The following is a 26,887-nucleotide window of genomic DNA, read 5'->3' as shown; positions in this document are numbered from 1 at the left end:
TCCCGCCAATTTCAAGTCCGGTGGAATGCATCAAGGCACAAGGTGTTTATTGTCTAGAACGTACTAGGTGGTGGGAAGGTTCTTTTGGAAACCACCTTCTCCTAATGACATCATTGAAACCCATGAGGTCATACTTCCGAAAGGGATCAGTTGTCAATGGACTCACGAAGGGAGAAAAAAAATGGGGGGACTCTGAGGAAGGGAGAGTGCAAACCTTCGAAGCTCGGAAAACGGGTGGCTGTCCTGGTGTCTAGCGGCCAGAGCAGGTTGTGGATTTTGCAAAACTGCATATATTACGCATAGCACATAAGAGGACAGGGATCAGCCATAGCGCCAACGGGGAGCCCAAGCAAAGGGGGATTAGCTCAAGTGGTAGAGCGCTCGCTTAGCATGCGAGAGGTAGCGGGATCGATGCCCGCATTCTCCAAACGCTGCCTTCCTGGGAGGCACCTGGCTTTTGCGTTTGTTGTTGAAGCTTGGAACCGAGCGCCGCGAGCAACATGGGAAGCCAGAGTCCTCCTCATAACATGTGCCAAGGCGGCGTTGACGCGTTTTTTTTTTTGAGGCAGCTGTGGCTTCAGCCAAAGTCAGGCAGGCAGTATTGGACAAAAGCAATCCATTAAAGAAAGCACGGCCAGGCTTCCTTTGCCAAGAGACAATATTGCATTAGCACAAAAGGTGCCCGTGCCATCCTTATGCTGAGGGTTTTGGACTCGTTTAACCACCAGAATCAGGTTCAACTTCTCTTTGTGTGTGAAAGAGCGCCCTTTGGCCCCACTAGCAAATATCGACTGGCATAGGAAAAGGCAACGTAGCAGAGGATGGTTTCGATCCATCGACCTCTGGGTTATGGGCCCAGCACGCTTCCGCTGCGCCACTCTGCTCTTGCTGCCGAGCTGGTGCATCGACAACAAAATGTGGATCTAGTTTGCTACCGATCCCATGGGGAGTGGGTCCATCTGGCAAAGTCACAATGTAGATGACGAGGCGTTTCCATCGATGTTGACAAGCAAAAGGTGCCAGTGCCATCCTTATGCTGAGGGTTTTGGCTCAGCACGCTTCCGCTGCGCCACTCTGCTCTTGTTGCTGAGGAGGAGCATCAACAACAAAATGTGGATCTAGTTTGCTACCGATCCCATGGGGAGTGGGTCCATCTGGCAAAGTCACAATGTAGATGACAAGGCGTTTCCATCGATGTTGACAAGCTAATGCCAAGTCAAGTCTGGGCAAAAGCTGGACTCTCCTAGACCAGCTGAGCGAGGAGGGTGATGGCGCCGGCCCCGGCGTGGCGCATTGGTGGTTCAGTGGTAGAATTCTCGCCTGCCACGCGGGAGGCCCGGGTTCGATTCCCGGCCAATGCAATTATGGTGTCTTTGTCTTTAAAGCCCCCCCTTCCCCCCCCCCGGGTAGCTCTCTCCCGCCAATTTCAAGTCCGGTGGAATGCATCAAGGCACAAGGTGTTTATTGTCTAGAACGTACTAGGTGGTGGGAAGGTTCTTTTGGAAACCACCTTCTCCTAATGACATCATTGAAACCCATGAGGTCATACTTCCGAAAGGGATCAGTTGTCAATGGACTCACGAAGGGAGAAAAAAAATGGGGGGACTCTGAGGAAGGGAGAGTGCAAACCTTCGAAGCTCGGAAAACGGGTGGCTGTCCTGGTGTCTAGCGGCCAGAGCAGGTTGTGGATTTTGCAAAACTGCATATATTACGCATAGCACATAAGAGGACAGGGATCAGCCATAGCGCCAACGGGGAGCCCAAGCAAAGGGGGATTAGCTCAAGTGGTAGAGCGCTCGCTTAGCATGCGAGAGGTAGCGGGATCGATGCCCGCATTCTCCAAACGCTGCCTTCCTGGGAGGCACCTGGCTTTTGCGTTTGTTGTTGAAGCTTGGAACCGAGCGCCGCGAGCAACATGGGAAGCCAGAGTCCTCCTCATAACATGTGCCAAGGCGGCGTTGACGCGTTTTTTTTTTTGAGGCAGCTGTGGCTTCAGCCAAAGTCAGGCAGGCAGTATTGGACAAAAGCAATCCATTAAAGAAAGCACGGCCAGGCTTCCTTTGCCAAGAGACAATATTGCATTAGCACAAAAGGTGCCCGTGCCATCCTTATGCTGAGGGTTTTGGACTCGTTTAACCACCAGAATCAGGTTCAACTTCTCTTTGTGTGTGAAAGAGCGCCCTTTGGCCCCACTAGCAAATATCGACTGGCATAGGAAAAGGCAACGTAGCAGAGGATGGTTTCGATCCATCGACCTCTGGGTTATGGGCCCAGCACGCTTCCGCTGCGCCACTCTGCTCTTGCTGCCGAGCTGGTGCATCGACAACAAAATGTGGATCTAGTTTGCTACCGATCCCATGGGGAGTGGGTCCATCTGGCAAAGTCACAATGTAGATGACGAGGCGTTTCCATCGATGTTGACAAGCAAAAGGTGCCAGTGCCATCCTTATGCTGAGGGTTTTGGCTCAGCACGCTTCCGCTGCGCCACTCTGCTCTTGTTGCTGAGGAGGAGCATCAACAACAAAATGTGGATCTAGTTTGCTACCGATCCCATGGGGAGTGGGTCCATCTGGCAAAGTCACAATGTAGATGACAAGGCGTTTCCATCGATGTTGACAAGCTAATGCCAAGTCAAGTCTGGGCAAAAGCTGGACTCTCCTAGACCAGCTGAGCGAGGAGGGTGATGGCGCCGGCCCCGGCGTGGCGCATTGGTGGTTCAGTGGTAGAATTCTCGCCTGCCACGCGGGAGGCCCGGGTTCGATTCCCGGCCAATGCAATTATGGTGTCTTTGTCTTTAAAGCCCCCCCTTCCCCCCCCCCGGGTAGCTCTCTCCCGCCAATTTCAAGTCCGGTGGAATGCATCAAGGCACAAGGTGTTTATTGTCTAGAACGTACTAGGTGGTGGGAAGGTTCTTTTGGAAACCACCTTCTCCTAATGACATCATTGAAACCCATGAGGTCATACTTCCGAAAGGGATCAGTTGTCAATGGACTCACGAAGGGAGAAAAAAAATGGGGGGACTCTGAGGAAGGGAGAGTGCAAACCTTCGAAGCTCGGAAAACGGGTGGCTGTCCTGGTGTCTAGCGGCCAGAGCAGGTTGTGGATTTTGCAAAACTGCATATATTACGCATAGCACATAAGAGGACAGGGATCAGCCATAGCGCCAACGGGGAGCCCAAGCAAAGGGGGATTAGCTCAAGTGGTAGAGCGCTCGCTTAGCATGCGAGAGGTAGCGGGATCGATGCCCGCATTCTCCAAACGCTGCCTTCCTGGGAGGCACCTGGCTTTTGCGTTTGTTGTTGAAGCTTGGAACCGAGCGCCGCGAGCAACATGGGAAGCCAGAGTCCTCCTCATAACATGTGCCAAGGCGGCGTTGACGCGTTTTTTTTTTTGAGGCAGCTGTGGCTTCAGCCAAAGTCAGGCAGGCAGTATTGGACAAAAGCAATCCATTAAAGAAAGCACGGCCAGGCTTCCTTTGCCAAGAGACAATATTGCATTAGCACAAAAGGTGCCCGTGCCATCCTTATGCTGAGGGTTTTGGACTCGTTTAACCACCAGAATCAGGTTCAACTTCTCTTTGTGTGTGAAAGAGCGCCCTTTGGCCCCACTAGCAAATATCGACTGGCATAGGAAAAGGCAACGTAGCAGAGGATGGTTTCGATCCATCGACCCCTGGGTTATGGGCCCAGCACGCTTCCGCTGCGCCACTCTGCTCTTGCTGCCGAGCTGGTGCATCGACAACAAAATGTGGATCTAGTTTGCTACCGATCCCATGGGGAGTGGGTCCATCTGGCAAAGTCACAATGTAGATGACGAGGCGTTTCCATCGATGTTGACAAGCAAAAGGTGCCAGTGCCATCCTTATGCTGAGGGTTTTGGCTCAGCACGCTTCCGCTGCGCCACTCTGCTCTTGTTGCTGAGGAGGAGCATCAACAACAAAATGTGGATCTAGTTTGCTACCGATCCCATGGGGAGTGGGTCCATCTGGCAAAGTCACAATGTAGATGACAAGGCGTTTCCATCGATGTTGACAAGCTAATGCCAAGTCAAGTCTGGGCAAAAGCTGGACTCTCCTAGACCAGCTGAGCGAGGAGGGTGATGGCGCCGGCCCCGGCGTGGCGCATTGGTGGTTCAGTGGTAGAATTCTCGCCTGCCACGCGGGAGGCCCGGGTTCGATTCCCGGCCAATGCAATTATGGTGTCTTTGTCTTTAAAGCCCCCCCTTCCCCCCCCCCGGGTAGCTCTCTCCCGCCAATTTCAAGTCCGGTGGAATGCATCAAGGCACAAGGTGTTTATTGTCTAGAACGTACTAGGTGGTGGGAAGGTTCTTTTGGAAACCACCTTCTCCTAATGACATCATTGAAACCCATGAGGTCATACTTCCGAAAGGGATCAGTTGTCAATGGACTCACGAAGGGAGAAAAAAAATGGGGGGACTCTGAGGAAGGGAGAGTGCAAACCTTCGAAGCTCGGAAAACGGGTGGCTGTCCTGGTGTCTAGCGGCCAGAGCAGGTTGTGGATTTTGCAAAACTGCATATATTTCGCATAGCACATAAGAGGACAGGGATCAGCCATAGCGCCAACGGGGAGCCCAAGCAAAGGGGGATTAGCTCAAGTGGTAGAGCGCTCGCTTAGCATGCGAGAGGTAGTGGGATCGATGCCCGCATTCTCCAAACGCTGCCTTCCTGGGAGGCACCTGGCTTTTGCGTTTGTTGTTGAAGCTTGGAACCGAGCGCCGCGAGCAACATGGGAAGCCAGAGTCCTCCTCATAACATGTGCCAAGGCGGCGTTGACGCGTTTTTTTTTTTGAGGCAGCTGTGGCTTCAGCCAAAGTCAGGCAGGCAGTATTGGACAAAAGCAATCCATTAAAGAAAGCACGGCCAGGCTTCCTTTGCCAAGAGACAATATTGCATTAGCACAAAAGGTGCCCGTGCCATCCTTATGCTGAGGGTTTTGGACTCGTTTAACCACCAGAATCAGGTTCAACTTCTCTTTGTGTGTGAAAGAGCGCCCTTTGGCCCCACTAGCAAATATCGACTGGCATAGGAAAAGGCAACGTAGCAGAGGATGGTTTCGATCCATCGACCTCTGGGTTATGGGCCCAGCACGCTTCCGCTGCGCCACTCTGCTCTTGCTGCTGAGCTGGTGCATCGACAACAAAATGTGGATCTAGTTTGCTACCGATCCCATGGGGAGTGGGTCCATCTGGCAAAGTCACAATGTAGATGACGAGGCGTTTCCATCGATGTTGACAAGCAAAAGGTGCCAGTGCCATCCTTATGCTGAGGGTTTTGGCTCAGCACGCTTCCGCTGCGCCACTCTGCTCTTGTTGCTGAGGAGGAGCATCAACAACAAGAAGCTTGGAACCGAGCGCCGCGAGCAACATGGGAAGCCAGAGTCCTCCTCATAACATGTGCCAAGGCGGCGTTGACGCGTTTTTTTTTTTGAGGCAGCTGTGGCTTCAGCCAAAGTCAGGCAGGCAGTATTGGACAAAAGCAATCCATTAAAGAAAGCACGGCCAGGCTTCCTTTGCCAAGAGACAATATTGCATTAGCACAAAAGGTGCCCGTGCCATCCTTATGCTGAGGGTTTTGGACTCGTTTAACCACCAGAATCAGGTTCAACTTCTCTTTGTGTGTGAAAGAGCGCCCTTTGGCCCCACTAGCAAATATCGACTGGCATAGGAAAAGGCAACGTAGCAGAGGATGGTTTCGATCCATCGACCTCTGGGTTATGGGCCCAGCACGCTTCCGCTGCGCCACTCTGCTCTTGCTGCCGAGCTGGTGCATCGACAACAAAATGTGGATCTAGTTTGCTACCGATCCCATGGGGAGTGGGTCCATCTGGCAAAGTCACAATGTAGATGACGAGGCGTTTCCATCGATGTTGACAAGCAAAAGGTGCCAGTGCCATCCTTATGCTGAGGGTTTTGGCTCAGCACGCTTCCGCTGCGCCACTCTGCTCTTGTTGCTGAGGAGGAGCATCAACAACAAAATGTGGATCTAGTTTGCTACCGATCCCATGGGGAGTGGGTCCATCTGGCAAAGTCACAATGTAGATGACAAGGCGTTTCCATCGATGTTGACAAGCTAATGCCAAGTCAAGTCTGGGCAAAAGCTGGACTCTCCTAGACCAGCTGAGCGAGGAGGGTGATGGCGCCGGCCCCGGCGTGGCGCATTGGTGGTTCAGTGGTAGAATTCTCGCCTGCCACGCGGGAGGCCCGGGTTCGGTTCCCGGCCAATGCAATTATGGTGTCTTTGTCTTTAAAGCCCCCCCTTCCCCCCCCCCGGGTAGCTCTCTCCCGCCAATTTCAAGTCCGGTGGAATGCATCAAGGCACAAGGTGTTTATTGTCTAGAACGTACTAGGTGGTGGGAAGGTTCTTTTGGAAACCACCTTCTCCTAATGACATCATTGAAACCCATGAGGTCATACTTCCGAAAGGGATCAGTTGTCAATGGACTCACGAAGGGAGAAAACAAATGGGGGGACTCTGAGGAAGGGAGAGTGCAAACCTTCAAAGCTCGGAAAACGGGTGGCTGTCCTGGTGTCTAGCGGCCAGAGCAGGTTGTGGATTTTGCAAAACTGCATATATTACGCATAGCACATAAGAGGACAGGGATCAGCCATAGCGCCAACGGGGAGCCCAAGCAAAGGGGGATTAGCTCAAGTGGTAGAGCGCTCGCTTAGCATGCGAGAGGTAGCGGGATCGATGCCCGCATTCTCCAAATGCTGCCTTCCTGGGAGGCACCTGGCTTTTGCGTTTGTTGTTGAAGCTTGGAACCGAGCGCCGCGAGCAACATGGGAAGCCAGAGTCCTCCTCATAACATGTGCCAAGGCGGCGTTGACGCGTTTTTTTTTTTGAGGCAGCTGTGGCTTCAGCCAAAGTCAGGCAGGCAGTATTGGACAAAAGCAATCCATTAAAGAAAGCACGGCCAGGCTTCCTTTGCCAAGAGACAATATTGCATTAGCACAAAAGGTGCCCGTGCCATCCTTATGCTGAGGGTTTTGGACTCGTTTAACCACCAGAATCAGGTTCAACTTCTCTTTGTGTGTGAAAGAGCGCCCTTTGGCCCCACTAGCAAATATCGACTGGCATAGGAAAAGGCAACGTAGCAGAGGATGGTTTCGATCCATCGACCTCTGGGTTATGGGCCCAGCACGCTTCCGCTGCGCCACTCTGCTCTTGCTGCCGAGCTGGTGCATCGACAACAAAATGTGGATCTAGTTTGCTACCGATCCCATGGGGAGTGGGTCCATCTGGCAAAGTCACAATGTAGATGACGAGGCGTTTCCATCGATGTTGACAAGCAAAAGGTGCCAGTGCCATCCTTATGCTGAGGGTTTTGGCTCAGCACGCTTCCGCTGCGCCACTCTGCTCTTGTTGCTGAGGAGGAGCATCAACAACAAAATGTGGATCTAGTTTGCTACCGATCCCATGGGGAGTGGGTCCATCTGGCAAAGTCACAATGTAGATGACAAGGCGTTTCCATCGATGTTGACAAGCTAATGCCAAGTCAAGTCTGGGCAAAAGCTGGACTCTCCTAGACCAGCTGAGCGAGGAGGGTGATGGCGCCGGCCCCGGCGTGGCGCATTGGTGGTTCAGTGGTAGAATTCTCGCCTGCCACGCGGGAGGCCCGGGTTCGGTTCCCGGCCAATGCAATTATGGTGTCTTTGTCTTTAAAGCCCCCCCTTCCCCCCCCCGGGTAGCTCTCTCCCGCCAATTTCAAGTCCGGTGGAATGCATCAAGGCACAAGGTGTTTATTGTCTAGAACGTACTAGGTGGTGGGAAGGTTCTTTTGGAAACCACCTTCTCCTAATGACATCATTGAAACCCATGAGGTCATACTTCCGAAAGGGATCAGTTGTCAATGGACTCACGAAGGGAGAAAAAAAATGGGGGGACTCTGAGGAAGGGAGAGTGCAAACCTTCAAAGCTCGGAAAACGGGTGGCTGTCCTGGTGTCTAGCGGCCAGAGCAGGTTGTGGATTTTGCAAAACTGCATATATTACGCATAGCACATAAGAGGACAGGGATCAGCCATAGCGCCAACGGGGAGCCCAAGCAAAGGGGGATTAGCTCAAGTGGTAGAGCGCTCGCTTAGCATGCGAGAGGTAGCGGGATCGATGCCCGCATTCTCCAAATGCTGCCTTCCTGGGAGGCACCTGGCTTTTGCGTTTGTTGTTGAAGCTTGGAACCGAGCGCCGCGAGCAACATGGGAAGCCAGAGTCCTCCTCATAACATGTGCCAAGGCGGCGTTGACGCGTTTTTTTTTTTGAGGCAGCTGTGGCTTCAGCCAAAGTCAGGCAGGCAGTATTGGACAAAAGCAATCCATTAAAGAAAGCACGGCCAGGCTTCCTTTGCCAAGAGACAATATTGCATTAGCACAAAAGGTGCCCGTGCCATCCTTATGCTGAGGGTTTTGGACTCGTTTAACCACCAGAATCAGGTTCAACTTCTCTTTGTGTGTGAAAGAGCGCCCTTTGGCCCCACTAGCAAATATCGACTGGCATAGGAAAAGGCAACGTAGCAGAGGATGGTTTCGATCCATCGACCTCTGGGTTATGGGCCCAGCACGCTTCCGCTGCGCCACTCTGCTCTTGCTGCCGAGCTGGTGCATCGACAACAAAATGTGGATCTAGTTTGCTACCGATCCCATGGGGAGTGGGTCCATCTGGCAAAGTCACAATGTAGATGACGAGGCGTTTCCATCGATGTTGACAAGCAAAAGGTGCCAGTGCCATCCTTATGCTGAGGGTTTTGGCTCAGCACGCTTCCTCTGCGCCACTCTGCTCTTGTTGCTGAGGAGGAGCATCAACAACAAAATGTGGATCTAGTTTGCTACCGATCCCATGGGGAGTGGGTCCATCTGGCAAAGTCACAATGTAGATGACAAGGCGTTTCCATCGATGTTGACAAGCTAATGCCAAGTCAAGTCTGGGCAAAAGCTGGACTCTCCTAGACCAGCTGAGCGAGGAGGGTGATGGCGCCGGCCCCGGCGTGGCGCATTGGTGGTTCAGTGGTAGAATTCTCGCCTGCCACGCGGGAGGCCCGGGTTCGATTCCCGGCCAATGCAATTATGGTGTCTTTGTCTTTAAAGCCCCCCCTTCCCCCCCCCCGGGTAGCTCTCTCCCGCCAATTTCAAGTCCGGTGGAATGCATCAAGGCACAAGGTGTTTATTGTCTAGAACGTACTAGGTGGTGGGAAGGTTCTTTTGGAAACCACCTTCTCCTAATGACATCATTGAAACCCATGAGGTCATACTTCCGAAAGGGATCAGTTGTCAATGGACTCACGAAGGGAGAAAAAAAATGGGGGGACTCTGAGGAAGGGAGAGTGCAAACCTTCGAAGCTCGGAAAACGGGTGGCTGTCCTGGTGTCTAGCGGCCAGAGCAGGTTGTGGATTTTGCAAAACTGCATATATTACGCATAGCACATAAGAGGACAGGGATCAGCCATAGCGCCAACGGGGAGCCCAAGCAAAGGGGGATTAGCTCAAGTGGTAGAGCGCTCGCTTAGCATGCGAGAGGTAGCGGGATCGATGCCCGCATTCTCCAAACGCTGCCTTCCTGGGAGGCACCTGGCTTTTGCGTTTGTTGTTGAAGCTTGGAACCGAGCGCCGCGAGCAACATGGGAAGCCAGAGTCCTCCTCATAACATGTGCCAAGGCGGCGTTGACGCGTTTTTTTTTTTGAGGCAGCTGTGGCTTCAGCCAAAGTCAGGCAGGCAGTATTGGACAAAAGCAATCCATTAAAGAAAGCACGGCCAGGCTTCCTTTGCCAAGAGACAATATTGCATTAGCACAAAAGGTGCCCGTGCCATCCTTATGCTGAGGGTTTTGGACTCGTTTAACCACCAGAATCAGGTTCAACTTCTCTTTGTGTGTGAAAGAGCGCCCTTTGGCCCCACTAGCAAATATCGACTGGCATAGGAAAAGGCAACGTAGCAGAGGATGGTTTCGATCCATCGACCTCTGGGTTATGGGCCCAGCACGCTTCCGCTGCGCCACTCTGCTCTTGCTGCCGAGCTGGTGCATCGACAACAAAATGTGGATCTAGTTTGCTACCGATCCCATGGGGAGTGGGTCCATCTGGCAAAGTCACAATGTAGATGACGAGGCGTTTCCATCGATGTTGACAAGCAAAAGGTGCCAGTGCCATCCTTATGCTGAGGGTTTTGGCTCAGCACGCTTCCGCTGCGCCACTCTGCTCTTGTTGCTGAGGAGGAGCATCAACAACAAAATGTGGATCTAGTTTGCTACCGATCCCATGGGGAGTGGGTCCATCTGGCAAAGTCACAATGTAGATGACAAGGCGTTTCCATCGATGTTGACAAGCTAATGCCAAGTCAAGTCTGGGCAAAAGCTGGACTCTCCTAGACCAGCTGAGCGAGGAGGGTGATGGCGCCGGCCCCGGCGTGGCGCATTGGTGGTTCAGTGGTAGAATTCTCGCCTGCCACGCGGGAGGCCCGGGTTCGATTCCCGGCCAATGCAATTATGGTGTCTTTGTCTTTAAAGCCCCCCCTTCCCCCCCCCCGGGTAGCTCTCTCCCGCCAATTTCAAGTCCGGTGGAATGCATCAAGGCACAAGGTGTTTATTGTCTAGAACGTACTAGGTGGTGGGAAGGTTCTTTTGGAAACCACCTTCTCCTAATGACATCATTGAAACCCATGAGGTCATACTTCCGAAAGGGATCAGTTGTCAATGGACTCACGAAGGGAGAAAAAAAATGGGGGGACTCTGAGGAAGGGAGAGTGCAAACCTTCGAAGCTCGGAAAACGGGTGGCTGTCCTGGTGTCTAGCGGCCAGAGCAGGTTGTGGATTTTGCAAAACTGCATATATTACGCATAGCACATAAGAGGACAGGGATCAGCCATAGCGCCAACGGGGAGCCCAAGCAAAGGGGGATTAGCTCAAGTGGTAGAGCGCTCGCTTAGCATGCGAGAGGTAGCGGGATCGATGCCCGCATTCTCCAAATGCTGCCTTCCTGGGAGGCACCTGGCTTTTGCGTTTGTTGTTGAAGCTTGGAACCGAGCGCCGCGAGCAACATGGGAAGCCAGAGTCCTCCTCATAACATGTGCCAAGGCGGCGTTGACGCGTTTTTTTTTTTGAGGCAGCTGTGGCTTCAGCCAAAGTCAGGCAGGCAGTATTGGACAAAAGCAATCCATTAAAGAAAGCACGGCCAGGCTTCCTTTGCCAAGAGACAATATTGCATTAGCACAAAAGGTGCCCGTGCCATCCTTATGCTGAGGGTTTTGGACTCGTTTAACCACCAGAATCAGGTTCAACTTCTCTTTGTGTGTGAAAGAGCGCCCTTTGGCCCCACTAGCAAATATCGACTGGCATAGGAAAAGGCAACGTAGCAGAGGATGGTTTCGATCCATCGACCTCTGGGTTATGGGCCCAGCACGCTTCCGCTGCGCCACTCTGCTCTTGCTGCCGAGCTGGTGCATCGACAACAAAATGTGGATCTAGTTTGCTACCGATCCCATGGGGAGTGGGTCCATCTGGCAAAGTCACAATGTAGATGACGAGGCGTTTCCATCGATGTTGACAAGCAAAAGGTGCCAGTGCCATCCTTATGCTGAGGGTTTTGGCTCAGCACGCTTCCGCTGCGCCACTCTGCTCTTGTTGCTGAGGAGGAGCATCAACAACAAAATGTGGATCTAGTTTGCTACCGATCCCATGGGGAGTGGGTCCATCTGGCAAAGTCACAATGTAGATGACAAGGCGTTTCCATCGATGTTGACAAGCTAATGCCAAGTCAAGTCTGGGCAAAAGCTGGACTCTCCTAGACCAGCTGAGCGAGGAGGGTGATGGCGCCGGCCCCGGCGTGGCGCATTGGTGGTTCAGTGGTAGAATTCTCGCCTGCCACGCGGGAGGCCCGGGTTCGGTTCCCGGCCAATGCAATTATGGTGTCTTTGTCTTTAAAGCCCCCCCTTCCCCCCCCCGGGTAGCTCTCTCCCGCCAATTTCAAGTCCGGTGGAATGCATCAAGGCACAAGGTGTTTATTGTCTAGAACGTACTAGGTGGTGGGAAGGTTCTTTTGGAAACCACCTTCTCCTAATGACATCATTGAAACCCATGAGGTCATACTTCCGAAAGGGATCAGTTGTCAATGGACTCACGAAGGGAGAAAAAAAATGGGGGGACTCTGAGGAAGGGAGAGTGCAAACCTTCGAAGCTCGGAAAACGGGTGGCTGTCCTGGTGTCTAGCGGCCAGAGCAGGTTGTGGATTTTGCAAAACTGCATATATTACGCATAGCACATAAGAGGACAGGGATCAGCCATAGCGCCAACGGGGAGCCCAAGCAAAGGGGGATTAGCTCAAGTGGTAGAGCGCTCGCTTAGCATGCGAGAGGTAGCGGGATCGATGCCCGCATTCTCCAAATGCTGCCTTCCTGGGAGGCACCTGGCTTTTGCGTTTGTTGTTGAAGCTTGGAACCGAGCGCCGCGAGCAACATGGGAAGCCAGAGTCCTCCTCATAACATGTGCCAAGGCGGCGTTGACGCGTTTTTTTTTTTGAGGCAGCTGTGGCTTCAGCCAAAGTCAGGCAGGCAGTATTGGACAAAAGCAATCCATTAAAGAAAGCACGGCCAGGCTTCCTTTGCCAAGAGACAATATTGCATTAGCACAAAAGGTGCCCGTGCCATCCTTATGCTGAGGGTTTTGGACTCGTTTAACCACCAGAATCAGGTTCAACTTCTCTTTGTGTGTGAAAGAGCGCCCTTTGGCCCCACTAGCAAATATCGACTGGCATAGGAAAAGGCAACGTAGCAGAGGATGGTTTCGATCCATCGACCTCTGGGTTATGGGCCCAGCACGCTTCCGCTGCGCCACTCTGCTCTTGCTGCCGAGCTGGTGCATCGACAACAAAATGTGGATCTAGTTTGCTACCGATCCCATGGGGAGTGGGTCCATCTGGCAAAGTCACAATGTAGATGACGAGGCGTTTCCATCGATGTTGACAAGCAAAAGGTGCCAGTGCCATCCTTATGCTGAGGGTTTTGGCTCAGCACGCTTCCGCTGCGCCACTCTGCTCTTGTTGCTGAGGAGGAGCATCAACAACAAAATGTGGATCTAGTTTGCTACCGATCCCATGGGGAGTGGGTCCATCTGGCAAAGTCACAATGTAGATGACAAGGCGTTTCCATCGATGTTGACAAGCTAATGCCAAGTCAAGTCTGGGCAAAAGCTGGACTCTCCTAGACCAGCTGAGCGAGGAGGGTGATGGCGCCGGCCCCGGCGTGGCGCATTGGTGGTTCAGTGGTAGAATTCTCGCCTGCCACGCGGGAGGCCCGGGTTCGATTCCCGGCCAATGCAATTATGGTGTCTTTGTCTTTAAAGCCCCCCCTTCCCCCCCCCCGGGTAGCTCTCTCCCGCCAATTTCAAGTCCGGTGGAATGCATCAAGGCACAAGGTGTTTATTGTCTAGAACGTACTAGGTGGTGGGAAGGTTCTTTTGGAAACCACCTTCTCCTAATGACATCATTGAAACCCATGAGGTCATACTTCCGAAAGGGATCAGTTGTCAATGGACTCACGAAGGGAGAAAAAAAATGGGGGGACTCTGAGGAAGGGAGAGTGCAAACCTTCGAAGCTCGGAAAACGGGTGGCTGTCCTGGTGTCTAGCGGCCAGAGCAGGTTGTGGATTTTGCAAAACTGCATATATTACGCATAGCACATAAGAGGACAGGGATCAGCCATAGCGCCAACGGGGAGCCCAAGCAAAGGGGGATTAGCTCAAGTGGTAGAGCGCTCGCTTAGCATGCGAGAGGTAGCGGGATCGATGCCCGCATTCTCCAAACGCTGCCTTCCTGGGAGGCACCTGGCTTTTGCGTTTGTTGTTGAAGCTTGGAACCGAGCGCCGCGAGCAACATGGGAAGCCAGAGTCCTCCTCATAACATGTGCCAAGGCGGCGTTGACGCGTTTTTTTTTTTGAGGCAGCTGTGGCTTCAGCCAAAGTCAGGCAGGCAGTATTGGACAAAAGCAATCCATTAAAGAAAGCACGGCCAGGCTTCCTTTGCCAAGAGACAATATTGCATTAGCACAAAAGGTGCCCGTGCCATCCTTATGCTGAGGGTTTTGGACTCGTTTAACCACCAGAATCAGGTTCAACTTCTCTTTGTGTGTGAAAGAGCGCCCTTTGGCCCCACTAGCAAATATCGACTGGCATAGGAAAAGGCAACGTAGCAGAGGATGGTTTCGATCCATCGACCTCTGGGTTATGGGCCCAGCACGCTTCCGCTGCGCCACTCTGCTCTTGCTGCCGAGCTGGTGCATCGACAACAAAATGTGGATCTAGTTTGCTACCGATCCCATGGGGAGTGGGTCCATCTGGCAAAGTCACAATGTAGATGACGAGGCGTTTCCATCGATGTTGACAAGCAAAAGGTGCCAGTGCCATCCTTATGCTGAGGGTTTTGGCTCAGCACGCTTCCGCTGCGCCACTCTGCTCTTGTTGCTGAGGAGGAGCATCAACAACAAAATGTGGATCTAGTTTGCTACCGATCCCATGGGGAGTGGGTCCATCTGGCAAAGTCACAATGTAGATGACAAGGCGTTTCCATCGATGTTGACAAGCTAATGCCAAGTCAAGTCTGGGCAAAAGCTGGACTCTCCTAGACCAGCTGAGCGAGGAGGGTGATGGCGCCGGCCCCGGCGTGGCGCATTGGTGGTTCAGTGGTAGAATTCTCGCCTGCCACGCGGGAGGCCCGGGTTCGGTTCCCGGCCAATGCAATTATGGTGTCTTTGTCTTTAAAGCCCCCCCTTCCCCCCCCCCGGGTAGCTCTCTCCCGCCAATTTCAAGTCCGGTGGAATGCATCAAGGCACAAGGTGTTTATTGTCTAGAACGTACTAGGTGGTGGGAAGGTTCTTTTGGAAACCACCTTCTCCTAATGACATCATTGAAACCCATGAGGTCATACTTCCGAAAGGGATCAGTTGTCAATGGACTCACGAAGGGAGAAAAAAAATGGGGGGACTCTGAGGAAGGGAGAGTGCAAACCTTCGAAGCTCGGAAAACGGGTGGCTGTCCTGGTGTCTAGCGGCCAGAGCAGGTTGTGGATTTTGCAAAACTGCATATATTACGCATAGCACATAAGAGGACAGGGATCAGCCATAGCGCCAACGGGGAGCCCAAGCAAAGGGGGATTAGCTCAAGTGGTAGAGCGCTCGCTTAGCATGCGAGAGGTAGCGGGATCGATGCCCGCATTCTCCAAACGCTGCCTTCCTGGGAGGCACCTGGCTTTTGCGTTTGTTGTTGAAGCTTGGAACCGAGCGCCGCGAGCAACATGGGAAGCCAGAGTCCTCCTCATAACATGTGCCAAGGCGGCGTTGACGCGTTTTTTTTTTTGAGGCAGCTGTGGCTTCAGCCAAAGTCAGGCAGGCAGTATTGGACAAAAGCAATCCATTAAAGAAAGCACGGCCAGGCTTCCTTTGCCAAGAGACAATATTGCATTAGCACAAAAGGTGCCCGTGCCATCCTTATGCTGAGGGTTTTGGACTCGTTTAACCACCAGAATCAGGTTCAACTTCTCTTTGTGTGTGAAAGAGCGCCCTTTGGCCCCACTAGCAAATATCGACTGGCATAGGAAAAGGCAACGTAGCAGAGGATGGTTTCGATCCATCGACCTCTGGGTTATGGGCCCAGCACGCTTCCGCTGCGCCACTCTGCTCTTGCTGCCGAGCTGGTGCATCGACAACAAAATGTGGATCTAGTTTGCTACCGATCCCATGGGGAGTGGGTCCATCTGGCAAAGTCACAATGTAGATGACGAGGCGTTTCCATCGATGTTGACAAGCAAAAGGTGCCAGTGCCATCCTTATGCTGAGGGTTTTGGCTCAGCACGCTTCCGCTGCGCCACTCTGCTCTTGTTGCTGAGGAGGAGCATCAACAACAAAATGTGGATCTAGTTTGCTACCGATCCCATGGGGAGTGGGTCCATCTGGCAAAGTCACAATGTAGATGACAAGGCGTTTCCATCGATGTTGACAAGCTAATGCCAAGTCAAGTCTGGGCAAAAGCTGGACTCTCCTAGACCAGCTGAGCGAGGAGGGTGATGGCGCCGGCCCCGGCGTGGCGCATTGGTGGTTCAGTGGTAGAATTCTCGCCTGCCACGCGGGAGGCCCGGGTTCGATTCCCGGCCAATGCAATTATGGTGTCTTTGTCTTTAAAGCCCCCCCTTCCCCCCCCCCCGGGTAGCTGAGCGAGGAGGGTGATGGCGCCGGCCCCGGCGTGGCGCATTGGTGGTTCAGTGGTAGAATTCTCGCCTGCCACGCGGGAGGCCCGGGTTCGATTCCCGGCCAATGCAATTATGGTGTCTTTGTCTTTAAAGCCCCCCCTTCCCCCCCCCCGGGTAGCTCTCTCCCGCCAATTTCAAGTCCGGTGGAATGCATCAAGGCACAAGGTGTTTATTGTCTAGAACGTACTAGGTGGTGGGAAGGTTCTTTTGGAAACCACCTTCTCCTAATGACATCATTGAAACCCATGAGGTCATACTTCCGAAAGGGATCAGTTGTCAATGGACTCACGAAGGGAGAAAAAAAATGGGGGGACTCTGAGGAAGGGAGAGTGCAAACCTTCGAAGCTCGGAAAACGGGTGGCTGTCCTGGTGTCTAGCGGCCAGAGCAGGTTGTGGATTTTGCAAAACTGCATATATTACGCATAGCACATAAGAGGACAGGGATCAGCCATAGCGCCAACGGGGAGCCCAAGCAAAGGGGGATTAGCTCAAGTGGTAGAGCGCTCGCTTAGCATGCGAGAGGTAGCGGGATCGATGCCCGCATTCTCCAAACGCTGCCTTCCTGGGAGGCACCTGGCTTTTGCGTTTGTTGTTGAAGCTTGGAACCGAGCGCCGCGAGCAACATGGGAAGCCAGAGTCCTCCTCATAACATGTGCCAAGGCGGCGTTGACGCGTTTTTTTTTTTGAGGCAGCTGTGGCTTCAGCCAAAGTCAGGCAGGCAGTATTGGACAAAAGCAATCCATTAAAGAAAGCACGGCCAGGCTTCCTTTGCCAAGAGACAATATTGCATTAGCACAAAAGGTGCCCGTGCCATCCTTATGCTGAGGGTTTTGGACTCGTTTAACCACCAGAATCAGGTTCAACTTCTCTTTGTGTGTGAAAGAGCGCCCTTTGGCCCCACTAGCAAATATCGACTGGCATAGGAAAAGGCAACGTAGCAGAGGATGGTTTCGATCCATCGACCTCTGGGTTATGGGCCCAGCACGCTTCCGCTGCGCCACTCTGCTCTTGCTGCCGAGCTGGTGCATCGACAACAAAATGTGGATCTAGTTTGCTACCGATCCCATGGGGAGTGGGTCCATCTGGCAAAGTCACAATGTAGATGACGAGGCGTTTCCATCGATGTTGACAAGCAAAAGGTGCCAGTGCCATCCTTATGCTGAGGGTTTTGGCTCAGCACGCTTCCGCTGCGCCACTCTGCTCTTGTTGCTGAGGAGGAGCATCAACAACAAAATGTGGATCTAGTTTGCTACCGATCCCATGGGGAGTGGGTCCATCTGGCAAAGTCACAATGTAGATGACAAGGCGTTTCCATCGATGTTGACAAGCTAATGCCAAGTCAAGTCTGGGCAAAAGCTGGACTCTCCTAGACCAGCTGAGCGAGGAGGGTGATGGCGCCGGCCCCGGCGTGGCGCATTGGTGGTTCAGTGGTAGAATTCTCGCCTGCCACGCGGGAGGCCCGGGTTCGATTCCCGGCCAATGCAATTATGGTGTCTTTGTCTTTAAAGCCCCCCCTTCCCCCCCCCCGGGTAGCTCTCTCCCGCCAATTTCAAGTCCGGTGGAATGCATCAAGGCACAAGGTGTTTATTGTCTAGAACGTACTAGGTGGTGGGAAGGTTCTTTTGGAAACCACCTTCTCCTAATGACATCATTGAAACCCATGAGGTCATACTTCCGAAAGGGATCAGTTGTCAATGGACTCACGAAGGGAGAAAAAAAATGGGGGGACTCTGAGGAAGGGAGAGTGCAAACCTTCGAAGCTCGGAAAACGGGTGGCTGTCCTGGTGTCTAGCGGCCAGAGCAGGTTGTGGATTTTGCAAAACTGCATATATTACGCATAGCACATAAGAGGACAGGGATCAGCCATAGCGCCAACGGGGAGCCCAAGCAAAGGGGGATTAGCTCAAGTGGTAGAGCGCTCGCTTAGCATGCGAGAGGTAGCGGGATCGATGCCCGCATTCTCCAAATGCTGCCTTCCTGGGAGGCACCTGGCTTTTGCGTTTGTTGTTGAAGCTTGGAACCGAGCGCCGCGAGCAACATGGGAAGCCAGAGTCCTCCTCATAACATGTGCCAAGGCGGCGTTGACGCGTTTTTTTTTTTGAGGCAGCTGTGGCTTCAGCCAAAGTCAGGCAGGCAGTATTGGACAAAAGCAATCCATTAAAGAAAGCACGGCCAGGCTTCCTTTGCCAAGAGACAATATTGCATTAGCACAAAAGGTGCCCGTGCCATCCTTATGCTGAGGGTTTTGGACTCGTTTAACCACCAGAATCAGGTTCAACTTCTCTTTGTGTGTGAAAGAGCGCCCTTTGGCCCCACTAGCAAATATCGACTGGCATAGGAAAAGGCAACGTAGCAGAGGATGGTTTCGATCCATCGACCTCTGGGTTATGGGCCCAGCACGCTTCCGCTGCGCCACTCTGCTCTTGCTGCCGAGCTGGTGCATCGACAACAAAATGTGGATCTAGTTTGCTACCGATCCCATGGGGAGTGGGTCCATCTGGCAAAGTCACAATGTAGATGACGAGGCGTTTCCATCGATGTTGACAAGCAAAAGGTGCCAGTGCCATCCTTATGCTGAGGGTTTTGGCTCAGCACGCTTCCGCTGCGCCACTCTGCTCTTGTTGCTGAGGAGGAGCATCAACAACAAAATGTGGATCTAGTTTGCTACCGATCCCATGGGGAGTGGGTCCATCTGGCAAAGTCACAATGTAGATGACAAGGCGTTTCCATCGATGTTGACAAGCTAATGCCAAGTCAAGTCTGGGCAAAAGCTGGACTCTCCTAGACCAGCTGAGCGAGGAGGGTGATGGCGCCGGCCCCGGCGTGGCGCATTGGTGGTTCAGTGGTAGAATTCTCGCCTGCCACGCGGGAGGCCCGGGTTCGGTTCCCGGCCAATGCAATTATGGTGTCTTTGTCTTTAAAGCCCCCCCTTCCCCCCCCCGGGTAGCTCTCTCCCGCCAATTTCAAGTCCGGTGGAATGCATCAAGGCACAAGGTGTTTATTGTCTAGAACGTACTAGGTGGTGGGAAGGTTCTTTTGGAAACCACCTTCTCCTAATGACATCATTGAAACCCATGAGGTCATACTTCCGAAAGGGATCAGTTGTCAATGGACTCACGAAGGGAGAAAAAAAATGGGGGGACTCTGAGGAAGGGAGAGTGCAAACCTTCGAAGCTCGGAAAACGGGTGGCTGTCCTGGTGTCTAGCGGCCAGAGCAGGTTGTGGATTTTGCAAAACTGCATATATTACGCATAGCACATAAGAGGACAGGGATCAGCCATAGCGCCAACGGGGAGCCCAAGCAAAGGGGGATTAGCTCAAGTGGTAGAGCGCTCGCTTAGCATGCGAGAGGTAGCGGGATCGATGCCCGCATTCTCCAAATGCTGCCTTCCTGGGAGGCACCTGGCTTTTGCGTTTGTTGTTGAAGCTTGGAACCGAGCGCCGCGAGCAACATGGGAAGCCAGAGTCCTCCTCATAACATGTGCCAAGGCGGCGTTGACGCGTTTTTTTTTTTGAGGCAGCTGTGGCTTCAGCCAAAGTCAGGCAGGCAGTATTGGACAAAAGCAATCCATTAAAGAAAGCACGGCCAGGCTTCCTTTGCCAAGAGACAATATTGCATTAGCACAAAAGGTGCCCGTGCCATCCTTATGCTGAGGGTTTTGGACTCGTTTAACCACCAGAATCAGGTTCAACTTCTCTTTGTGTGTGAAAGAGCGCCCTTTGGCCCCACTAGCAAATATCGACTGGCATAGGAAAAGGCAACGTAGCAGAGGATGGTTTCGATCCATCGACCTCTGGGTTATGGGCCCAGCACGCTTCCGCTGCGCCACTCTGCTCTTGCTGCCGAGCTGGTGCATCGACAACAAAATGTGGATCTAGTTTGCTACCGATCCCATGGGGAGTGGGTCCATCTGGCAAAGTCACAATGTAGATGACGAGGCGTTTCCATCGATGTTGACAAGCAAAAGGTGCCAGTGCCATCCTTATGCTGAGGGTTTTGGCTCAGCACGCTTCCGCTGCGCCACTCTGCTCTTGTTGCTGAGGAGGAGCATCAACAACAAAATGTGGATCTAGTTTGCTACCGATCCCATGGGGAGTGGGTCCATCTGGCAAAGTCACAATGTAGATGACAAGGCGTTTCCATCGATGTTGACAAGCTAATGCCAAGTCAAGTCTGGGCAAAAGCTGGACTCTCCTAGACCAGCTGAGCGAGGAGGGTGATGGCGCCGGCCCCGGCGTGGCGCATTGGTGGTTCAGTGGTAGAATTCTCGCCTGCCACGCGGGAGGCCCGGGTTCGGTTCCCGGCCAATGCAATTATGGTGTCTTTGTCTTTAAAGCCCCCCCTTCCCCCCCCCCGGGTAGCTCTCTCCCGCCAATTTCAAGTCCGGTGGAATGCATCAAGGCACAAGGTGTTTATTGTCTAGAACGTACTAGGTGGTGGGAAGGTTCTTTTGGAAACCACCTTCTCCTAATGACATCATTGAAACCCATGAGGTCATACTTCCGAAAGGGATCAGTTGTCAATGGACTCACGAAGGGAGAAAAAAAATGGGGGGACTCTGAGGAAGGGAGAGTGCAAACCTTCGAAGCTCGGAAAACGGGTGGCTGTCCTGGTGTCTAGCGGCCAGAGCAGGTTGTGGATTTTGCAAAACTGCATATATTACGCATAGCACATAAGAGGACAGGGATCAGCCATAGCGCCAACGGGGAGCCCAAGCAAAGGGGGATTAGCTCAAGTGGTAGAGCGCTCGCTTAGCATGCGAGAGGTAGCGGGATCGATGCCCGCATTCTCCAAACGCTGCCTTCCTGGGAGGCACCTGGCTTTTGCGTTTGTTGTTGAAGCTTGGAACCGAGCGCCGCGAGCAACATGGGAAGCCAGAGTCCTCCTCATAACATGTGCCAAGGCGGCGTTGACGCGTTTTTTTTTTGAGGCAGCTGTGGCTTCAGCCAAAGTCAGGCAGGCAGTATTGGACAAAAGCAATCCATTAAAGAAAGCACGGCCAGGCTTCCTTTGCCAAGAGACAATATTGCATTAGCACAAAAGGTGCCCGTGCCATCCTTATGCTGAGGGTTTTGGACTCGTTTAACCACCAGAATCAGGTTCAACTTCTCTTTGTGTGTGAAAGAGCGCCCTTTGGCCCCACTAGCAAATATCGACTGGCATAGGAAAAGGCAACGTAGCAGAGGATGGTTTCGATCCATCGACCTCTGGGTTATGGGCCCAGCACGCTTCCGCTGCGCCACTCTGCTCTTGCTGCCGAGCTGGTGCATCGACAACAAAATGTGGATCTAGTTTGCTACCGATCCCATGGGGAGTGGGTCCATCTGGCAAAGTCACAATGTAGATGACGAGGCGTTTCCATCGATGTTGACAAGCAAAAGGTGCCAGTGCCATCCTTATGCTGAGGGTTTTGGCTCAGCACGCTTCCGCTGCGCCACTCTGCTCTTGTTGCTGAGGAGGAGCATCAACAGCAAAATGTGGATCTAGTTTGCTACCGATCCCATGGGGAGTGGGTCCATCTGGCAAAGTCACAATGTAGATGACAAGGCGTTTCCATCGATGTTGACAAGCTAATGCCAAGTCAAGTCTGGGCAAAAGCTGGACTCTCCTAGACCAGCTGAGCGAGGAGGGTGATGGCGCCGGCCCCGGCGTGGCGCATTGGTGGTTCAGTGGTAGAATTCTCGCCTGCCACGCGGGAGGCCCGGGTTCGATTCCCGGCCAATGCAATTATGGTGTCTTTGTCTTTAAAGCCCCCCCTCCCCCCCCCCCGGGTAGCTCTCTCCCGCCAATTTCAAGTCCGGTGGAATGCATCAAGGCACAAGGTGTTTATTGTCTAGAACGTACTAGGTGGTGGGAAGGTTCTTTTGGAAACCACCTTCTCCTAATGACATCATTGAAACCCATGAGGTCATACTTCCGAAAGGGATCAGTTGTCAATGGACTCACGAAGGGAGAAAAAAAATGGGGGGACTCTGAGGAAGGGAGAGTGCAAACCTTCGAAGCTCGGAAAACGGGTGGCTGTCCTGGTGTCTAGCGGCCAGAGCAGGTTGTGGATTTTGCAAAACTGCATATATTACGCATAGCACATAAGAGGACAGGGATCAGCCATAGCGCCAACGGGGAGCCCAAGCAAAGGGGGATTAGCTCAAGTGGTAGAGCGCTCGCTTAGCATGCGAGAGGTAGCGGGATCGATGCCCGCATTCTCCAAATGCTGCCTTCCTGGGAGGCACCTGGCTTTTGCGTTTGTTGTTGAAGCTTGGAACCGAGCGCCGCGAGCAACATGGGAAGCCAGAGTCCTCCTCATAACATGTGCCAAGGCGGCGTTGACGCGTTTTTTTTTTTGAGGCAGCTGTGGCTTCAGCCAAAGTCAGGCAGGCAGTATTGGACAAAAGCAATCCATTAAAGAAAGCACGGCCAGGCTTCCTTTGCCAAGAGACAATATTGCATTAGCACAAAAGGTGCCCGTGCCATCCTTATGCTGAGGGTTTTGGACTCGTTTAACCACCAGAATCAGGTTCAACTTCTCTTTGTGTGTGAAAGAGCGCCCTTTGGCCCCACTAGCAAATATCGACTGGCATAGGAAAAGGCAACGTAGCAGAGGATGGTTTCGATCCATCGACCTCTGGGTTATGGGCCCAGCACGCTTCCGCTGCGCCACTCTGCTCTTGCTGCCGAGCTGGTGCATCGACAACAAAATGTGGATCTAGTTTGCTACCGATCCCATGGGGAGTGGGTCCATCTGGCAAAGTCACAATGTAGATGACGAGGCGTTTCCATCGATGTTGACAAGCAAAAGGTGCCAGTGCCATCCTTATGCTGAGGGTTTTGGCTCAGCACGCTTCCGCTGCGCCACTCTGCTCTTGTTGCTGAGGAGGAGCATCAACAACAAAATGTGGATCTAGTTTGCTACCGATCCCATGGGGAGTGGGTCCATCTGGCAAAGTCACAATGTAGATGACAAGGCGTTTCCATCGATGTTGACAAGCTAATGCCAAGTCAAGTCTGGGCAAAAGCTGGACTCTCCTAGACCAGCTGAGCGAGGAGGGTGATGGCGCCGGCCCCGGCGTGGCGCATTGGTGGTTCAGTGGTAGAATTCTCGCCTGCCACGCGGGAGGCCCGGGTTCGATTCCCGGCCAATGCAATTATGGTGTCTTTGTCTTTAAAGCCCCCCCTTCCCCCCCCCCGGGTAGCTCTCTCCCGCCAATTTCAAGTCCGGTGGAATGCATCAAGGCACAAGGTGTTTATTGTCTAGAACGTACTAGGTGGTGGGAAGGTTCTTTTGGAAACCACCTTCTCCTAATGACATCATTGAAACCCATGAGGTCATACTTCCGAAAGGGATCAGTTGTCAATGGACTCACGAAGGGAGAAAAAAAATGGGGGGACTCTGAGGAAGGGAGAGTGCAAACCTTCGAAGCTCGGAAAACGGGTGGCTGTCCTGGTGTCTAGCGGCCAGAGCAGGTTGTGGATTTTGCAAAACTGCATATATTACGCATAGCACATAAGAGGACAGGGATCAGCCATAGCGCCAACGGGGAGCCCAAGCAAAGGGGGATTAGCTCAAGTGGTAGAGCGCTCGCTTAGCATGCGAGAGGTAGCGGGATCGATGCCCGCATTCTCCAAACGCTGCCTTCCTGGGAGGCACCTGGCTTTTGCGTTTGTTGTTGAAGCTTGGAACCGAGCGCCGCGAGCAACATGGGAAGCCAGAGTCCTCCTCATAACATGTGCCAAGGCGGCGTTGACGCGTTTTTTTTTTTGAGGCAGCTGTGGCTTCAGCCAAAGTCAGGCAGGCAGTATTGGACAAAAGCAATCCATTAAAGAAAGCACGGCCAGGCTTCCTTTGCCAAGAGACAATATTGCATTAGCACAAAAGGTGCCCGTGCCATCCTTATGCTGAGGGTTTTGGACTCGTTTAACCACCAGAATCAGGTTCAACTTCTCTTTGTGTGTGAAAGAGCGCCCTTTGGCCCCACTAGCAAATATCGACTGGCATAGGAAAAGGCAACGTAGCAGAGGATGGTTTCGATCCATCGACCTCTGGGTTATGGGCCCAGCACGCTTCCGCTGCGCCACTCTGCTCTTGCTGCCGAGCTGGTGCATCGACAACAAAATGTGGATCTAGTTTGCTACCGATCCCATGGGGAGTGGGTCCATCTGGCAAAGTCACAATGTAGATGACGAGGCGTTTCCATCGATGTTGACAAGCAAAAGGTGCCAGTGCCATCCTTATGCTGAGGGTTTTGGCTCAGCACGCTTCCGCTGCGCCACTCTGCTCTTGTTGCTGAGGAGGAGCATCAACAACAAAATGTGGATCTAGTTTGCTACCGATCCCATGGGGAGTGGGTCCATCTGGCAAAGTCACAATGTAGATGACAAGGCGTTTCCATCGATGTTGACAAGCTAATGCCAAGTCAAGTCTGGGCAAAAGCTGGACTCTCCTAGACCAGCTGAGCGAGGAGGGTGATGGCGCCGGCCCCGGCGTGGCGCATTGGTGGTTCAGTGGTAGAATTCTCGCCTGCCACGCGGGAGGCCCGGGTTCGATTCCCGGCCAATGCAATTATGGTGTCTTTGTCTTTAAAGCCCCCCCTTCCCCCCCCCCCGGGTAGCTCTCTCCCGCCAATTTCAAGTCCGGTGGAATGCATCAAGGCACAAGGTGTTTATTGTCTAGAACGTACTAGGTGGTGGGAAGGTTCTTTTGGAAACCACCTTCTCCTAATGACATCATTGAAACCCATGAGGTCATACTTCCGAAAGGGATCAGTTGTCAATGGACTCACGAAGGGAGAAAAAAAATGGGGGGACTCTGAGGAAGGGAGAGTGCAAACCTTCGAAGCTCGGAAAACGGGTGGCTGTCCTGGTGTCTAGCGGCCAGAGCAGGTTGTGGATTTTGCAAAACTGCATATATTACGCATAGCACATAAGAGGACAGGGATCAGCCATAGCGCCAACGGGGAGCCCAAGCAAAGGGGGATTAGCTCAAGTGGTAGAGCGCTCGCTTAGCATGCGAGAGGTAGCGGGATCGATGCCCGCATTCTCCAAATGCTGCCTTCCTGGGAGGCACCTGGCTTTTGCGTTTGTTGTTGAAGCTTGGAACCGAGCGCCGCGAGCAACATGGGAAGCCAGAGTCCTCCTCATAACATGTGCCAAGGCGGCGTTGACGCGTTTTTTTTTTTGAGGCAGCTGTGGCTTCAGCCAAAGTCAGGCAGGCAGTATTGGACAAAAGCAATCCATTAAAGAAAGCACGGCCAGGCTTCCTTTGCCAAGAGACAATATTGCATTAGCACAAAAGGTGCCCGTGCCATCCTTATGCTGAGGGTTTTGGACTCGTTTAACCACCAGAATCAGGTTCAACTTCTCTTTGTGTGTGAAAGAGCGCCCTTTGGCCCCACTAGCAAATATCGACTGGCATAGGAAAAGGCAACGTAGCAGAGGATGGTTTCGATCCATCGACCTCTGGGTTATGGGCCCAGCACGCTTCCGCTGCGCCACTCTGCTCTTGCTGCCGAGCTGGTGCATCGACAACAAAATGTGGATCTAGTTTGCTACCGATCCCATGGGGAGTGGGTCCATCTGGCAAAGTCACAATGTAGATGACGAGGCGTTTCCATCGATGTTGACAAGCAAAAGGTGCCAGTGCCATCCTTATGCTGAGGGTTTTGGCTCAGCACGCTTCCGCTGCGCCACTCTGCTCTTGTTGCTGAGGAGGAGCATCAACAACAAAATGTGGATCTAGTTTGCTACCGATCCCATGGGGAGTGGGTCCATCTGGCAAAGTCACAATGTAGATGACAAGGCGTTTCCATCGATGTTGACAAGCTAATGCCAAGTCAAGTCTGGGCAAAAGCTGGACTCTCCTAGACCAGCTGAGCGAGGAGGGTGATGGCGCCGGCCCCGGCGTGGCGCATTGGTGGTTCAGTGGTAGAATTCTCGCCTGCCACGCGGGAGGCCCGGGTTCGGTTCCCGGCCAATGCAATTATGGTGTCTTTGTCTTTAAAGCCCCCCCTTCCCCCCCCCCGGGTAGCTCTCTCCCGCCAATTTCAAGTCCGGTGGAATGCATCAAGGCACAAGGTGTTTATTGTCTAGAACGTACTAGGTGGTGGGAAGGTTCTTTTGGAAACCACCTTCTCCTAATGACATCATTGAAACCCATGAGGTCATACTTCCGAAAGGGATCAGTTGTCAATGGACTCACGAAGGGAGAAAAAAAATGGGGGGACTCTGAGGAAGGGAGAGTGCAAACCTTCAAAGCTCGGAAAACGGGTGGCTGTCCTGGTGTCTAGCGGCCAGAGCAGGTTGTGGATTTTGCAAAACTGCATATATTACGCATAGCACATAAGAGGACAGGGATCAGCCATAGCGCCAACGGGGAGCCCAAGCAAAGGGGGATTAGCTCAAGTGGTAGAGCGCTCGCTTAGCATGCGAGAGGTAGCGGGATCGATGCCCGCATTCTCCAAATGCTGCCTTCCTGGGAGGCACCTGGCTTTTGCGTTTGTTGTTGAAGCTTGGAACCGAGCGCCGCGAGCAACATGGGAAGCCAGAGTCCTCCTCATAACATGTGCCAAGGCGGCGTTGACGCGTTTTTTTTTTTGAGGCAGCTGTGGCTTCAGCCAAAGTCAGGCAGGCAGTATTGGACAAAAGCAATCCATTAA

The 26,887-nt window shown here is 52.9% G+C and overlaps 30 non-coding genes across 30 annotated transcripts; all 30 read left to right on the top strand.

The window, feature by feature from the left end:
* Positions 1-354: 354 nt before the first annotated feature.
* On the top strand, positions 355-427 carry TRNAA-AGC (transfer RNA alanine (anticodon AGC)). Its single transcript has one exon. It is a non-coding gene; the product is annotated as a tRNA-Ala (tRNA).
* Positions 428-1,290: 863 nt separating this feature from the next.
* TRNAG-GCC (transfer RNA glycine (anticodon GCC)) lies at positions 1,291-1,361 on the top strand. The gene has a single exon. It is a non-coding gene; the product is annotated as a tRNA-Gly (tRNA).
* Positions 1,362-1,769: 408 nt separating this feature from the next.
* On the top strand, positions 1,770-1,842 carry TRNAA-AGC (transfer RNA alanine (anticodon AGC)). The gene has a single exon. It is a non-coding gene; the product is annotated as a tRNA-Ala (tRNA).
* An 863-nt stretch (positions 1,843-2,705) lies between these two features.
* Positions 2,706-2,776, top strand: TRNAG-GCC (transfer RNA glycine (anticodon GCC)). The gene has a single exon. It is a non-coding gene; the product is annotated as a tRNA-Gly (tRNA).
* A 408-nt stretch (positions 2,777-3,184) lies between these two features.
* Positions 3,185-3,257, top strand: TRNAA-AGC (transfer RNA alanine (anticodon AGC)). The gene has a single exon. It is a non-coding gene; the product is annotated as a tRNA-Ala (tRNA).
* Positions 3,258-4,120: 863 nt separating this feature from the next.
* On the top strand, positions 4,121-4,191 carry TRNAG-GCC (transfer RNA glycine (anticodon GCC)). Its single transcript has one exon. It is a non-coding gene; the product is annotated as a tRNA-Gly (tRNA).
* Positions 4,192-6,652: 2,461 nt separating this feature from the next.
* On the top strand, positions 6,653-6,725 carry TRNAA-AGC (transfer RNA alanine (anticodon AGC)). Its single transcript has one exon. It is a non-coding gene; the product is annotated as a tRNA-Ala (tRNA).
* A 1,341-nt stretch (positions 6,726-8,066) lies between these two features.
* TRNAA-AGC (transfer RNA alanine (anticodon AGC)) lies at positions 8,067-8,139 on the top strand. The gene has a single exon. It is a non-coding gene; the product is annotated as a tRNA-Ala (tRNA).
* Positions 8,140-9,002: 863 nt separating this feature from the next.
* On the top strand, positions 9,003-9,073 carry TRNAG-GCC (transfer RNA glycine (anticodon GCC)). Its single transcript has one exon. It is a non-coding gene; the product is annotated as a tRNA-Gly (tRNA).
* Positions 9,074-9,481: 408 nt separating this feature from the next.
* Positions 9,482-9,554, top strand: TRNAA-AGC (transfer RNA alanine (anticodon AGC)). The gene has a single exon. It is a non-coding gene; the product is annotated as a tRNA-Ala (tRNA).
* Positions 9,555-10,417: 863 nt separating this feature from the next.
* On the top strand, positions 10,418-10,488 carry TRNAG-GCC (transfer RNA glycine (anticodon GCC)). Its single transcript has one exon. It is a non-coding gene; the product is annotated as a tRNA-Gly (tRNA).
* A 408-nt stretch (positions 10,489-10,896) lies between these two features.
* Positions 10,897-10,969, top strand: TRNAA-AGC (transfer RNA alanine (anticodon AGC)). The gene has a single exon. It is a non-coding gene; the product is annotated as a tRNA-Ala (tRNA).
* Positions 10,970-12,310: 1,341 nt separating this feature from the next.
* Positions 12,311-12,383, top strand: TRNAA-AGC (transfer RNA alanine (anticodon AGC)). Its single transcript has one exon. It is a non-coding gene; the product is annotated as a tRNA-Ala (tRNA).
* Positions 12,384-13,246: 863 nt separating this feature from the next.
* Positions 13,247-13,317, top strand: TRNAG-GCC (transfer RNA glycine (anticodon GCC)). The gene has a single exon. It is a non-coding gene; the product is annotated as a tRNA-Gly (tRNA).
* A 408-nt stretch (positions 13,318-13,725) lies between these two features.
* Positions 13,726-13,798, top strand: TRNAA-AGC (transfer RNA alanine (anticodon AGC)). The gene has a single exon. It is a non-coding gene; the product is annotated as a tRNA-Ala (tRNA).
* A 1,342-nt stretch (positions 13,799-15,140) lies between these two features.
* Positions 15,141-15,213, top strand: TRNAA-AGC (transfer RNA alanine (anticodon AGC)). Its single transcript has one exon. It is a non-coding gene; the product is annotated as a tRNA-Ala (tRNA).
* An 863-nt stretch (positions 15,214-16,076) lies between these two features.
* TRNAG-GCC (transfer RNA glycine (anticodon GCC)) lies at positions 16,077-16,147 on the top strand. The gene has a single exon. It is a non-coding gene; the product is annotated as a tRNA-Gly (tRNA).
* Positions 16,148-16,235: 88 nt separating this feature from the next.
* Positions 16,236-16,306, top strand: TRNAG-GCC (transfer RNA glycine (anticodon GCC)). The gene has a single exon. It is a non-coding gene; the product is annotated as a tRNA-Gly (tRNA).
* Positions 16,307-16,714: 408 nt separating this feature from the next.
* Positions 16,715-16,787, top strand: TRNAA-AGC (transfer RNA alanine (anticodon AGC)). The gene has a single exon. It is a non-coding gene; the product is annotated as a tRNA-Ala (tRNA).
* An 863-nt stretch (positions 16,788-17,650) lies between these two features.
* On the top strand, positions 17,651-17,721 carry TRNAG-GCC (transfer RNA glycine (anticodon GCC)). Its single transcript has one exon. It is a non-coding gene; the product is annotated as a tRNA-Gly (tRNA).
* A 408-nt stretch (positions 17,722-18,129) lies between these two features.
* On the top strand, positions 18,130-18,202 carry TRNAA-AGC (transfer RNA alanine (anticodon AGC)). The gene has a single exon. It is a non-coding gene; the product is annotated as a tRNA-Ala (tRNA).
* Positions 18,203-19,543: 1,341 nt separating this feature from the next.
* TRNAA-AGC (transfer RNA alanine (anticodon AGC)) lies at positions 19,544-19,616 on the top strand. Its single transcript has one exon. It is a non-coding gene; the product is annotated as a tRNA-Ala (tRNA).
* A 1,342-nt stretch (positions 19,617-20,958) lies between these two features.
* TRNAA-AGC (transfer RNA alanine (anticodon AGC)) lies at positions 20,959-21,031 on the top strand. The gene has a single exon. It is a non-coding gene; the product is annotated as a tRNA-Ala (tRNA).
* An 862-nt stretch (positions 21,032-21,893) lies between these two features.
* On the top strand, positions 21,894-21,964 carry TRNAG-GCC (transfer RNA glycine (anticodon GCC)). Its single transcript has one exon. It is a non-coding gene; the product is annotated as a tRNA-Gly (tRNA).
* Positions 21,965-22,372: 408 nt separating this feature from the next.
* TRNAA-AGC (transfer RNA alanine (anticodon AGC)) lies at positions 22,373-22,445 on the top strand. Its single transcript has one exon. It is a non-coding gene; the product is annotated as a tRNA-Ala (tRNA).
* Positions 22,446-23,308: 863 nt separating this feature from the next.
* TRNAG-GCC (transfer RNA glycine (anticodon GCC)) lies at positions 23,309-23,379 on the top strand. The gene has a single exon. It is a non-coding gene; the product is annotated as a tRNA-Gly (tRNA).
* Positions 23,380-23,787: 408 nt separating this feature from the next.
* On the top strand, positions 23,788-23,860 carry TRNAA-AGC (transfer RNA alanine (anticodon AGC)). Its single transcript has one exon. It is a non-coding gene; the product is annotated as a tRNA-Ala (tRNA).
* Positions 23,861-24,723: 863 nt separating this feature from the next.
* On the top strand, positions 24,724-24,794 carry TRNAG-GCC (transfer RNA glycine (anticodon GCC)). The gene has a single exon. It is a non-coding gene; the product is annotated as a tRNA-Gly (tRNA).
* Positions 24,795-25,203: 409 nt separating this feature from the next.
* On the top strand, positions 25,204-25,276 carry TRNAA-AGC (transfer RNA alanine (anticodon AGC)). The gene has a single exon. It is a non-coding gene; the product is annotated as a tRNA-Ala (tRNA).
* Positions 25,277-26,618: 1,342 nt separating this feature from the next.
* TRNAA-AGC (transfer RNA alanine (anticodon AGC)) lies at positions 26,619-26,691 on the top strand. Its single transcript has one exon. It is a non-coding gene; the product is annotated as a tRNA-Ala (tRNA).
* The last annotated feature ends 196 nt before the right edge of the window (positions 26,692-26,887 follow it).

The sequence above is a fragment of the Aquarana catesbeiana genome, linkage group LG04, assembly GCF_042186555.1.
Source record: "Aquarana catesbeiana isolate 2022-GZ linkage group LG04, ASM4218655v1, whole genome shotgun sequence".
NCBI classification, from domain to species: Eukaryota; Metazoa; Chordata; class Amphibia; order Anura; family Ranidae; genus Aquarana; species Aquarana catesbeiana.
The sequence above is the reverse complement of the archived record's forward strand: the minus strand, read 5'-3'. Positions and strand labels throughout refer to the sequence as shown.